The following is an 11218-nucleotide window of genomic DNA, read 5'->3' on the forward strand; positions in this document are numbered from 1 at the left end:
GGGGTACATAACACCGCCGAGGAGATTGCCGAAGCCCAAGAACGCACGCAACTCAGTCGCCTGGCCACCACAGCGGCAGGTAAACGAATCCTCGAAGAGCTGGGTTACCACCCTGCGGAATTCTCGATGGTCAGTACCCCGATCCCTAGGTGCATTCGAGACAAGTTCGTAGTGGCCCCTGTGCCCCGAAACGTCCATCCCGTCCACAACGAGGGCCGACGCAAGGCCAGAGCAGCCGCCATCCTCAAACAGATCAAGCGACACGACATTAGCGCAAGCTTCGTCGACGCTGCGGAGTACAGTGACGGGAAGACCTTTGCCGTCGTTGTGGTCGACTCGAGCGGAAACATTACCAATAGCGCCTCGATTCGCAGTTCAGACCCCGGAATCGCCGAGCAAGTCGCCATCGCCCTCGCCCTGCTAGACGGTCGTGGGTCCGAAATATATAGTGACTCCAAAACGGCAGTTAGGGCTTTTCAAAAGGGTTGCATCGCCAAGGAAGCTCTTCGTCTTCTTAGCGGCTCGAGTCCACATGCTCTCGCAAACCATTCAATTCACTGGTTTCCCGCACACGTAGGATCGGTCGAGGGTGCTCCCCCGAACCTCAATGAGTCTGCCCACGAGGCTGCGCGTGACTTCACCGACCGCGCTTCCTCTATAAGGGGCACTGACTCCCCTCCTATCTACGGTCACAGGGACGCTCCTGCTACTCACAACGAGATTATTAAATATTTCTACATGTCCAGAAGGGTCTTTCCACCCCCTCACCCCAAGTTGAATAGGGCGCAAGCCGTTTCGCTTAGGCTCCTACAGACCAGCACATATCCGTGTCTGTCCGCTCTCCACGAGGCTTACCCCGACGTGTATCGCGACGACGCCTGCCCGTCCTGCGGCCAGACCTCCACTCTACCCCACATGCTCTGGGAGTGCGGGTCGACATACCCCAAGTTCATCAAGGAGGAGTGGGACTCGCTTCTGCGTAGCCCCGCTCTAGAAAAGCAAATCCTGGCTGTCCGGCGTGCCCGCGACCGGGCCGGTGGGCTAGACCTGCCGGTCCCGACGTGGGACTAGCCGGGTGCGCGACGAGTTCGCGTCCTCGCCGGACCTACAATAAAGTTTATTCACTCACTCACTCACTCACTGTCACGTGTACTGATATTATATAGGTGAGCCCGAAACAAGGAGGCTCGCGTGAGACCGTCGGGTCTGGTTGGTGCTTATCAGTCTTAAAAAAAAAAAAAAGAGGTTCCCCGACAAATGCACTTACATGAATTAGGCGTCTATTGCATACAGATGACATACAAGCAAAGAGTGGCGTAAACCTATTTATGCGCACTCTCTCTTTCAATTTGCGCAAATAAATAGCTGAAGCCATTAATTATTCTCCCAACTAAAGCGATTTAGCAGAGTGAGCCCTACGCACGGAACTTATAGCGTGTAGCCTTTTCGCGCTTAGCTGTTACAAGCGTGAACGAACGCAGAGCCCCCTTCCGCCCTTCTTTTCTCTGAAACGGTTGATTAAACGTCCTCCGTCCTAATTCGTTTACCTAGTCAATTTGCCGAGAAAACGAAATCGCTACACGTAGCACGAGAGGCATCAAGAAGAAAAAAAAGAAACAAATAAGACCCCCCCCCCCCGCCTTCTTCTTCCTAAAGAATTTAAAAGCTCCGCTTCAGGTACAAAGTATAACCCTGGCACGGGGTGCAGAGCGCTGCGAACACCTTGATTTAATCAACCATGCGATGGGTTTCTTTTCCAAAGCCCTCGTCTAGGGAACGTGTTAAGCTTTCCTGTTCTTCGGCTCGTGACCAAGCGGCTGCATCTCGGCAACTGCAGTCACGTCGAGCCAAGCCACCCATTGAGGAGTCCGGCACGTTTCACGTTCAGTAGCCCGACTTTGTTCTCGATGGTATGCAGAGACAGATTATGCTGTGTTTTGGTCCGAGTCCATTTGCACAAAAGTCAGACGCTTTGGCTTACACAGTTGCGAGGAAAGGGAAGTTTCTTCGTTGGATTAGTCACTGCGGACATGTGTTTAGATTTGCGCGGGCAGGGGGCTAAATATTGAAGGGAGGGAGGGGGGGGGGGGCTAACGCCGGTGTTTACTTATAACAGAATTGACTAGACCCAAAGCTAGAGTTAGGGACAAAGATTCACAAGCAAATTGTTCCCGCCCCCACCCCGAAAAAAAAAATCCACGTGCAGGATCTGAACCAGCAGCTTCATAATCGATATATGTTAGGGTATATGTTCAGATATATGTTCAGATATATATCTTCAGAATCGATATATGTGAACACATCATGAATGGTCTTCATGGCACTTCGAGTTACTTCGCAATAATTCGAATTTATTAAGTAGAAGAGAAAAAAAAAAGAGAAAGCATCGTCGTTGAGATGGTTTGCCCGGCGGTGACGAAACGTTCATAACGAAGTTGTGCGGGAAGGTGTTAGGTGGAAGCAGCCATAAAACGCTTTTTCGTTAAGAAGTAGGACATAAAGGAGCAACTAAAATGAAGAAGTCATTTGGCACGCGATCGATGCTTGAAGCGAAGGCGCACAAGAGGAACAACAATTACAAGGGGCGCAGGGTTGAAAAAAACTGGCTGAGAAAAAAAAAACCTTTGGTTGATTATTTTTCTTTCACTATTTTCGTGTACCGGCGATGGATTAATCGTCAGCTCTCAGACAAAAATAAATACATTTAGGTTCCTTAAGAACAATTAGATTCTTTTACTAATGGAGCCCACAAGCAACGGACGGTACGGAATACTGACTCAATAGCAACGTGAAACACAAAAACGCGCTAAGAACAGCACATAAGGAAGCGACAACATAGAAACGATCGCTATACATGCAGTCACTGAGACTGTAGTAGTTATTCCACAGAGCGTTGCAAATGCATGCAGCGATTGTGTCGTTATGATCGACCTAAGTTTTCCAAGAAGCCATCGTGCCACATCTGGCGACGGGGAGAGGCCCAACCCGCATTTGGAGACAGGTGAACCACGTACACGAGTAGCTCGTTGAAGAGATGAGCACCCCGAGCAGCACGCTGACGACCAGTGAGGGGCGATAGAGATGGTGAACAATTCGGCGTTTGTGCTTGGCCAGTGGATTCCCTCAACGAAGAAAAGAGATGTTATTTAGGCCATCCGGGCCCCCGCGCTCGAGCAGAACCACTCGAGGCTCGGATAAGAGTCGCAACCATGGACCAATGACGTGAATACATTCTTTCCTACTTTTTTCCCCATCAGGATGCCCTGCTGCGTCGACGTTTCCTGATGCTTCCGGTGAAGCCACACCTCACCCGGTCGAGATCGTATTAACTGGTTGGCAGCAATGGGATACTCTCCCCCCCCCCCTTCGTACTGGCTTCAGCAGAATGGTGAGCGCTTGACTTTCTTTGAGAATTTGTCAAGTTTTAGCTCGTGTGTTTTCTAAAACTTCAAATTAGTTTCTGTGCGTGTCGGCTCCTGTTAAATGCTTCCTCAAGACTCAGCAAAGTAAGAAAGTCCTTGTTCGGGATTGACCAATGGATTTAAGCAAGCGGAAAAAGCCAGAGTTGTTATTGCTACGTGAAGAGCTGGGAATAGAGGTCGGGAAAAGTCAGAGAAAGCCGCAGCTTATTGAGGCGATAGAGAAGTGCGGCGCTCTTGAGGACGAAATTTCATAAGCAAGGGAAGAGATAGAGAAGTGAGCTGAGAAAGGTGGATAAAACGCTGCAAAAGAAAGCCAAAGAGCTGCAGAGGAAAGGCAAAAAGCTGATCAAAGAGAAGCTGCAGAAAGAAAAGAACGAGAGCAGCAGAAGGAACAGAACGAGAGGAACAGAGAACTCACGAACTAAAGCTAAAAGAACTAGACGTTGTTAGGATCGGCCTGCAGGGGTACTGCGCTGCAAAGCTATTTCAGCCCGCTGCACGTGCTTCGATCGACCTGCGGTGCTGGCGCCCTTCGGAGAACCAGCGAAGACGACAGAGCTAACCGACCATGCGCCTCGTTCGGAGAATCGGTGACGGCAGCAGGGTGGGCCACGTTTGGCGCCCAACGTATTGTTGGTCGATTTGCCGGGTCTTCATGGCCTCTCTCGGCAGCAAGAAGAGCTTCTCTAACAAAAGGGTGCTTTGCGGTATGGGGGCCCCAGGATTCGTCACAGTCTGCTGACACTCGTGGCGACTACAGGAGTAAGGCAGCTCTGGAATATAGAGGCGCAAGACAATGGGCAACCGGCGGCCGCGCTGCGGGGGTCAGCTCGGGGAACCGACGCGCCTTTCAACACTCAAGATAATGGACAACCGGCGGGTCGACTGCGTTGACAATGACGCCGAACGGTTCTCTCACCTAGGGATCTAGGGAGAACGGAGTGTTTATAAGCGGCTATTTGTCGGCTGCTTGTGTGTGCTCGTCGTCGTGCTCTGTGCTCGTCAGTGTGCTCGTGCTCGAGAGGCAGTGTGTTTGGAGCTTCGTGCTCGTATGCTGTATGCTTCGTCTTGCGTGCTCCATTTGGGAGTCACGCTAGACTGTTTAAGTGTATCCCTTGTTAAAATGTAATTACTGTAAATAAACCCTGTACGCCTAGTTCCTCCCAAGTTCCTCCCTACGACCTACAACCCCTTCAACTGGTGGCAGCGGCGAAATCGTCCGACAACTCTTTCAACGTGCAGTGGGATCTGACCATGCAATAAGCAAATAACATCTCAATAAATGAAATACGTTCAGGTGAAGCAGGAACAAAAATAAGGAATGTCATGCCGACGTACAAGGTAAACAATGACATGGGATTGTTTCTCGTTACTTTTGAACGAACCTGCTAGAAAAACAGGTTGGCACTAGAGAGCTGGCCGCAACAGATTCTGACCGTTCTTCCTTGCGAAGCAACCGAAATAATTGCAATGCTAACGAGAGACGACGCAGATGACTATTAGAAAGTAAAAGCTGCGTTGCTAAGGGAATATCGACTCTCAGCGGAGGCTTTTCGTCGTCGTTTTCAGGAGACAGCTAGAACGACGGGCCAGTCTTTTCAAGACTTCACTTATAAGCTGAAAGCTAATTTAATTGAGTGGCTAAAAGGGGAAGATGCGTTCGGTTGTCACGACAAGGTTGTTGAGTTTATATACGTGGGGCAGTTCTATGGGTCTTTGAGCGAAGAGATGTGCCTGTGGATTCAAGACAGGTCGGGCGAAAACGACTTGGAACGTACTGCAGTGCTAGCATATGAATTCGCTGCACGTCGCGAATCCAAGAAAACGCGGGTCAAGCCATTCACTAAATTCAGCAAAGAGAAAAACAGGCGCCCCATTCACCACGAAAAGGCTGGAGGAGGGACAAAAGACGTGCAGCCAGATAATTCAGGAGAGGATAACACCGCAGTAAAAGAGGAAAGAAAAAGATCAGAAGCGTTTGAGGCTAGAAAACCGTACGTCTGTTTCCGTTGCCAGGAGCCCGGGCACCTTGCGATCGGCTGTCGGAACAATAGAATTGTTTTTCCTTTCGTGAAAGGAGGCGATGACAACTTGGCCCTCTTAAATCCCTACCTTCGCGACCTAGTAGGGAATGAAATACCCTGCAAAGCACTTTGGGACTCAGCTGCGACAATGGGCATTGTCCACCCTGCGTTTGTGAAACCTGAGGATTTCACCGGGGAATATGCTTGGATCCGACAGCTAGTCGATAAGAATAGTGTTTGCTTGCCCATAGCCAGCGTGAAGATTGAAGGGCCGTTTGGACTATTGCTGACTGAAGCAGCAGTATCGCTAAATTTGTCGAAACACTATCTCTACCTATTTTCAAATCACTTGGAAATGATGCCGAAGAAAAAAATCACTCAGAAATGATGTTGAAGAAAAAGGGCCTTAGTTTGGGCGACCATACCGTCCAAGCTCTCACGCGTTCCAAGGCTGGAGAGATCGCGGCGGAGATAAATCACGGCAACGAAGTCAAAAATATGCCTCGTGACATAGACGCTCAAGAAGCACAGCACATAGCTAGTGAAATCAGTAAAAAAGGCCCTAGCGAGGAGGCATCCCGGTCAGTGAGAATGCCACAGCAAGGGCTAGCAGAGGAATTATAGACTAATTTGGTGCTGCCACATTCATAAAGCTCTTTAGACATACTGAAGGTCGTTAAAGGAGGAATCGCGGTGGAAGAAGAGAGCGATTACATCGCGAAAGTAGAAACAAGTACTATTCCGGAGGACGTTCATTCCGGAGACGAGACTAGCTTAAGCAGTTCCAAAAGCTTCAAGGAGGAGCTGAAAAACGCCTTCGTACCTCCGCACTTGGGCGACTTTCCGGAATCGTCAGAAGGAGAGGAGAATGCCAGGGCAGTCCCGCAGGGCGGTAACCTGACGATCGAGAACTTCAGAGGCGCATTAGGCGACCGCATGGCATGGCAAAAATTGGTTAAACAGCGCAAGATCAAGCGAGCCAAGTATTCGGCTCAGCGAAGAATAGAGCAAGTCGGCACACCGCAGCCTGTAAAACAAGGGAACAGGCCATCACGCAAAACTTCGAAGGGCTCGTTGTGGCGGGTGAGAAAACGGAGGTGTCGCCTAACAACAAATCAGAACGCGTCTCTGCGAGCATGGGTGCGGCTGAAAGGTTCAACCGGGCTGAGATATGCGTGTACGAACAGGGCCTGTCAGACTGTTACTGCAGTGGAATGCGCCACGAGAGTAAGGGAAAATGAAGTCTTGCGATTCCTCCCGCGTTTACGGCCTCATTTTCAGGGATGAAAAAGCAAGCCGCGGGCACACAAAGTGGCAGGCGACTACAGAGGGCAGCGTATGCCTGGCGCCCTTTGTTGCCTTCGGCGAGGCCCGAAGGCTTTCAGACATCGAGTGCGCCTTAAAAGGTAATAATTGTTGAATTGGTCGCAGCCATAAGTTCCTTGTTCGTAAATAGAGCGCGATGCAATTTTTTTTTTCGTTTGTTAGTTATCGAGAACTTAGCTTCCATTTCAACGGTTTCGCATTACGCTCAGAATTTGTTTGTATTGTTTGTTGAACGAGCCAGTTACAAAACGTGCAGCCTGTGTTGCGACGATGGTGGCTCGTGGTCTCCCTGATTTTCGCAGATAAGCATTGACATTGGAGGTTTGTAGAAACAAACCATTTTGGGTAATTTAATGCTTACAGAGCAGAGTAGGGGCGCTTATCGGTCACCGTTGCAGAACTTTGATTTGCGGAAACGCGTTTAGAGAAGCAAACATATATTTTTTTGCGTGTAGATAGTGCTTTTTGTTTTGTTTTTACGTTTTAAATGGCACCTAATGGATCAGTTTAATTCAGAGTTGAAGCGGTCAGCAGAGCCCAGTACGTTTTGCATTGGTAGCATTGACCGAACGAGTAACTCACTACGCGGATTTTATCCGTTTGATCATTTTCAGTGTGTTCTCAGTCTATCGACAACCGTGGCTTTCTCGGAAAAAAGGAAACACAAAAACGTCAGGTATTAGGCTGGTTGAAATACGCGCTGAAGTCTGGCTTTCTCGTTTGCCACGTGACGTCGGGGTGCTAACGGACTCAAAATCATCGTTACAATGATTACCCTGTGGCCTACCTCGAGAACTTTATTAGGCAATTACTGGCATTCATCAAAGTTTTAATGAGCAAGGGATTTACCGTAATATTTCTGTGGATCCCATCCCACGTAGGAATTGAAAGAAATGAAAAAGCTTACGCTCTTGCACGCCGGGCACTGACATGTGTCCCAAAAGTAAGATCGCCAAAGAAATCTAAGAATGTAATCTGCAATCACTTTAGGGTGACCTACCAGGCTCCACACCCAGCCTGTGTGATCCATGGACTTACTCGGGAAAAAGCAACGCTGTTGTACCGCATCAGAACCAACTCCACGTACACCACGACTTGGTTATCCAAGACTGGACGATGGGCTTCCCCGTTCTGTGCCTACTGTGGTGAGATCGCCGACATCGAACATTTCATTCGGATATGCCCGCAGCTCTACACAGAAAAGAAAGCGATGGTCAATAGCCTGCAAAAGAATGGCATTCTGTACAGGACCTTTGAAGATGTCGTTTTCCCCGGAGGGCCTGCGGCAATCAGGAAGAGGGCGCAACGACTACTGATTGCCTTCATTCGAGACACAGGGCTCTTCGACACCTGGGGAGGTATTCTGTAAGAGTCCACCTAGTGGACATGTCCATTTCGTCTGCTGTTGAAGTTCTGATTGGCTAGGCTGGTCTGCACGTCCGAAGCAGTGAGGTGCCACAGCCAACCAGCATTTCAGCAGCAGACGAAATGGACATGTCCACTAGGCGGACTCTTACAGAATACCTCCCCTGGTGACACACACTGTGAGACTCACAGGAGGCTCAGGCACAACAATTGCCGGCGGCTATGTATGCCAGGCTAACCACGACTACCACCACCGCCACCATCTCCTTTGTTAAGTTTTCAGCAACCTCGAACGAGAACTGCAGGTACAATTCTGATTGGGTTTTATGGGAAGAACGTGAACTTGACAGTTCTCGTGCTTAGTTCGGTGCTCTGTGTTTGTTGTGATTTGAGCTGAGCATGGTTTATTTCCAGAAGGTGTCACCAGGCAGGCTTTGGAACGATCGGCGAAACGAAGCAGAGGCACGAGGTTTACCGGTCTCTTCGAGGTGCTTGCATACTGCAACCCCTTCGAGACATCCTGTGGTGGCGGACGGGCTATTATAATCGACTTAAGTTTCCCAAGAAGCCATCGACTACCACATCTGGCGACGGGGGGATGCCCCATCAGCAACACGCAGCTGTCACGCTTGATGTTCACGCCTCATCCTTCACTTCGCTTCAAGACAGCAACGTCGCCCTCCTGACCGTCACGGAGTGGCCAATTATCGAGGAAAGGTCCTCGTCGAGAACTCCCGGGGGAAAGCATCGATGGCAGGCGGGTTGCCTCCTATTGTGACCCGTTGGAGACAGGTGCACCACGTACACGAGTAACTCGTTGAAGACATGAGCACCCCGAGCAGCACGCTGACGACCGGTGAGGAGCGATAAAGGTGGTGAACGATTCGACGTTTGTGTTTGGCCAGCGGACTCCTTCAACGAAGGAAAGAGAGGTTATTTAAGGCCGTCCTGGCTTCCGTGTTAGATCAGAACCGCTCGAGACTCGGATAAGAGTCATAACCATGGACCAACGAAGTGAATACATTCCTTTCTACTTTTTTCATCATCACGATGACCAGCTGTGTCCTTTTCTGATTCATGCGGTGAAGTCACACCTCACCCGGTCGAGATCGTATAATCGTTGTCTGCGTTCTTACTTTCTTGCGCAGTGTTCTGCAAAAATGGGGGTGCGGTATAGAGACTCGAAAGCGTAAAGCGTTTCAGGAGAAGTATAGTGGGGAATTTGTTACAAACACATACTCAAAGCTATTGGCAAATGAAAGAAAATGAAAGAAAATTGTTTTGGAAAAAAAGTTTTGCAGTATAATAGAAGCCCCCCCCCCCCCAAATACCCTACCACTTCACTCCCTTATTCTCCCTTTTCCTGCCACACATGCATAGACACATAAACGGACCGACTTAACCAAAAGTACATTTGTTGTTAAATAGAAAATAAAAGCGCCGCTCCACAATGCGGGCTATCAACGTTACAGGAACAGCTAACGAGCACGAAAGAAAACAATTCAGTTCTCGTTTTATTTTTTATTTATTTATTTTTTTGGGGGGGGGGGTAGCGGGCTTACTGCGTTATACCCCCCTGCCCTCCCCCCACCACCTGCTTATTGCATACTCTGCAAAAAAAGGAGCGGTAAGAAAAAGTTGAGTGCGAAGCCGATCTTTTTCAGCCCACATGCCATCAGTAAAAGTCGTCTTGCGACTCTCCGATGGGGGGCGAGCACCAAATTGCGATCACGCACCCTTCACCACGCTTAACGATATATGAGACACACGCGTTCGGTTCATCCGTGGACGACGCCGGAAGCGTATTTTTCCAGAGTCCCTCGCATGTTTCTGTGACCTGGGGTGCCATGCAGGATGCGCCGAGTTTCTCGTTCACCCGAGTTTTACCCGAGTTTGCTCGACGGCAGTCAGTGAACGGAGATAGCGTGGAACGCGCAAAAGCTACAGGCAAAGAAAAAAAAATGTTGTCATACGCGGCTTTTTGTCAACAGGAGCGCACCTTGCGCGGCACGCTGTTTCCACGTTTCAAGCGCAGATGGCTGCACCGGCTGCACAACGAAACGCGCCAGCGCCGCGAATTCTTATCAACGGATTATCGCAGCTTAGCAATACCGTGACTGTCCCGCTGCCTATCTGGGGTGCTATCGGAGATGGTTGTTCGGCGCGTTCGTCGGTCACCGGCGCGCACGATTGGCCTACTCCGCGCCGACGTCGCCAGCCGCGGGGCGCGGTTACGTTTTTGGTGACGTCAAAATCACGACACGTTCCTGTCAATCATCCTCCTACCAAGCATTTCATCTGCTAGGTGCCGAACCCGACGGGAGCTGGGAAGTTTGGAGCGATCATACGGCTTCGCATGGCGCGTCTGGTGGATTGGATTGGATCCAACCGGCAGCTGCGGCATGACACGCTTGGATCCAATCCATAGTTTAATTCGAGAAAATGTCGCTTCCGTTCTTGCGCTGCCGTTTCTAGAGGAAGGAGGAGAGCGAGTGGCGGCGCGAAACGCGTTTGAAGAAATGGCAGAAATTGAATTCCGGTGTCGTTTTTGTTTTTCGAAACAAATAATTCGTTGCTTGTACAGGGAAATCGACCCCATCATCGGTGCCAGCGAGCCACTGGAATGTTGCCGCTGCCTCTTGAAAAGTGCGCCACTCTTCCCGTCGTTTCTTTTTCTATATTCTTCTCGCTGTGCGCGACACCACCTAGGGACGACGCAAAGAAACTAATAGTTATAAATTGCAGTAGTCACACGTACTACTATTTGAAAACGTGTTTGGGCTTGAGAAGAAAAAATACATTTTTTTAGATAAAGATTTCATTCATTTGGAAGACGAGAAACATTTCGTATTGTAGTATACTCTCCGCAAGCAGACGACAAACGATGGAAGTAAACTTCCGGGGAGGTCACCGCTTCCTGATTGGCTGCTCTCTCCGCTCCGTTGTCACAAATTTTGCATACTGCCACTTTGTGGCGTTGCAGCAACCTAACATCACGCTTATCGAACAAAATATCTCCGATCGCGCCCCTGCGTGACATGGGTTCCCGGGCACGAGGCGCTGGAGGTGAACGAAGAGGCA

General features: G+C 49.7%; 1 long non-coding RNA gene across 2 annotated transcripts in view; it reads left to right on the plus strand.

Moving 5' to 3' along the window:
• Window positions 1-9188, plus strand: part of LOC135897824 (uncharacterized) — a 30933-nt gene extending 21745 nt beyond the window's left edge. The window contains exons 3-4 of one of the 2 annotated variants that reach the window (XR_010563161.1): window positions 3258-3388; window positions 8552-9188. This is a non-coding gene — a long non-coding RNA (uncharacterized lncRNA). The remainder of the gene's footprint in view (window positions 1-3257; window positions 3389-8551) is intronic. The other variant, XR_010563162.1, reaches the window with a different exon arrangement.
• Window positions 9189-11218: the final 2030 nt, after the last annotated feature.

Source organism: Dermacentor albipictus, chromosome 1, assembly GCF_038994185.2.
Source record: "Dermacentor albipictus isolate Rhodes 1998 colony chromosome 1, USDA_Dalb.pri_finalv2, whole genome shotgun sequence".
NCBI classification, from domain to species: Eukaryota; Metazoa; Arthropoda; class Arachnida; order Ixodida; family Ixodidae; genus Dermacentor; species Dermacentor albipictus.